The following is a 3,047-nucleotide window of genomic DNA, read 5'->3' on the forward strand; positions in this document are numbered from 1 at the left end:
TTTTCAGCACGGGAAAATTATTGCCGTCTAAGTACACAATGCTAGAGTCCATAGGCACACGACGTGGCAGCTCAGTGGTTTGCTGATTACCACAGTCAACGACATTTGTTGACCATATTTGGTCATGGTAACAAGTGCAATTGTTGGGGCACGTCATTTCACAATCGCATGCATCAAAGTCGCAGCAGTGGCACAGCGCAAAACAATGTGATTCATAGCGGCACAGAAAGTCTTGCGGCTTGAGACTGGTTAGCGAACGAACTGGAGCGCCCCGTGCATGTGGCATAACGCATTCAATATTTGGCAAGTCCATAACTCGTGGATGTTGACGTGTTGTGACATTATTAATGCGCTGCAGCCAGTCCATGGTGCAGTCACACTCGAACGGATTACCGCCGAGATAAAATTCAGGTAATGGCTTTGTGGGTGGCACTGGCGCAACGCGTAATTGCTGCAATTGCAGCTTCGACATCGCATTTGCATATAAATCAACACGCGCCAAATTCACCTTATCAACGAAAGCATTCGGATGCACTGTGCTGATGTGATTGTTGTTAATGAACAGCAATTCGATGGTGTTCGGTATGGACATGGCACCAATTTCAGTCAAACGATTGTGACTAGCATCGAGGGTTTTGACGCGTATTTCCTCCTGCAGCTTGTAGTAATTACCCAGTACTTCAATGTAGTTGCCATGAATATCGAGCCACTTTAAATTAGATGGTATGAAGGCGTAATCAAACCAGACGAGATGATTTTCTGATAAATTCAGCCAAAGCAGCGAAACGAGTGTAGCGAACACACCATTTATGTCTGAGAGAAAATTGCGATCCAGGCGTATGGCTTCTAGTTCGAAATTTTTGTCAAAGGAACCACGTTCAATGCTTTGTATGCGATTTTTGGCTAAATTTAAGACACTTAAGCGTGGCAAGTCTGCAAACATGCTTTTTGTTATATTGCCAATCTGGTTGTCAATCAGGCGCAAACCAGTTAATTGATGCAAATTTTTGAAACTTTGATTGTCAAATGTACGTATTTGATTCTCACCTAGATCGAGAGTGCGTAACATGGATAAGTCCTGCAGAGCACGTGGTACCTCATTCAGTTGATTTGAACTCAAGTCCAGCTCTTTCAAATCAGAGCAATTTTTGAAAACATTCGACTCGATGACGCTTATCAGATTGTTATTCAGTGTAAGCTTGGAGAGCACATATAAGCCATTGAACAGTTTGTCATCCAATGTATGCAAACGATTTTCTGCTAAATTCAATGTATGCAGATTGTAGAGTGGCAAGAATGCATTGTCCTCAATGTGGCCAATTGAGTTGTTACGCAAATTAAGTATTTGCAGGAAGTACAGCTCCTTAAAGGTGCGATAATCGATGCGTGTTAATGCGTTGTGTGCCAAGTTTAATACAATCAAGCGTATCAAGCCAGCAAAAGTAGTGTTGTCGATATGGTTTGAAGTTAACTGATTGCCAGATAAATCGACTACCAGCAACTGTTCAAGACGATGAAACAAGCCCTTGGGCAGCTCATATAAATCGTTGTGCTGCAAATGAATTTCACGCAACTCCTTTGAACCGGCGAATAAACCCTCTGGCAAGGTCTCCAAATGATTGAAACTCAAATTAACAATACGCAACGAACTCAGCCCAGCCAATGCTTCACCAGATAACTCCGATATATTGTTGTGTTGCAAATTTAAATGTTGCAGACGACGCAAACGTGAAATGCCCCAGCTTTCAGTGATAGAGCGCAAATCATTAAAACTAGCATCAAACACTTGCAACTCACTGCCACCATTGCAGTTCATGTCAGCAAAGCCCAAATTCTCAGCCACTCGTATACGATTGTGCGTCAAATTTAGTGTTTGCAAATTGCCTACAGGGCACAGAAATCCAGCAGGTAAGGCGCGCAGATTGTTATCACCCAGATCCAGCTCAGTCAATTGCTTCAAACCTATCAATGAGTCTGGAAACAGCTCTAATGTTTTGCTCGGACCCCAATCAGCATTGCGTGTATTCACTGCTAACGTTTTTACAGCGCTCAGTCCTTCAAATGCGTTATTGGGCAGTTGCAACAATTTGCATGACTCCATACGCAGTGCATCCAGCGTCTGCAAGCGCGCGAAAGCTGCTTGCGGTAATTGCGATTCGAATGAATACAAATCGCTGCATTTTATCAACAATTGACTTGTGCCTTCGGCACCTTGTAAATCCAAGCCACTACGTTCAATGGTACGCAAATCACAACGCACCGAACTAGTGCCATTATACTGCCAGGAACATTGATTTATTGATGCGGACGTTGAAGCCAGTGCTGAGGCAGAAGATAACGTGGCCGTTGATGCTGGCGATGCTAATGATAGTGTGTCAACTGCTGAAGATGGCAATGCAGATGCAGCGGAAGTAACAGCTACTGCTGAGTGTGCTGGTGATATGCTTGTGGCTGCTACGACCATAAATCCACAAATTGCATTTAAGGCCAACAGCAGAGCGACTAGTCGAGCAGCATAGAACTCCCCAAAATGCCAGATTTTCCACATTTTTGCTGCTGCAAATTTAGATACCCAATTTCAAAAATTTTAACTAATAATTATTTGAGTTATGCGTTTGGGCAGTTCGTTTTCACTTTATATGAGTTATGTACATTTTATTTTGTTTACATTTGAACACTTAAATTTTTTTTAAATATTTTTTGTATATTATTTAATTTATTATTAATTTAAAATAATTTCGAATTTGCTTTGGTCTTGCACATAAGTACAATTATATTTTTATTTTTATTTAATTTTACACTGAGTATTTCAATGCAGTTTGGTCTTCATATTTCAATTGGTTTATTTACATTAATTCAATTGAGCTTAGTCGCCTTTACTAAGCAGTATCTTTCTAATAATTCTACATTAAATTCACTGTTTAAATTCATTTAGTAAATTTCTTTGATATGACTTCAATTTATTTAAGTATTTTTTCTTGAGCACAATAGCTAAAAATTTGCAAGACTGCATAAATTCGTTAATTTTTCATGGCAAATTTTCTTTA

The sequence above is a fragment of the Teleopsis dalmanni genome, chromosome 2, assembly GCF_002237135.1.
Source record: "Teleopsis dalmanni isolate 2A chromosome 2, ASM223713v2, whole genome shotgun sequence".
NCBI classification, from domain to species: domain Eukaryota; kingdom Metazoa; phylum Arthropoda; class Insecta; order Diptera; family Diopsidae; genus Teleopsis; species Teleopsis dalmanni.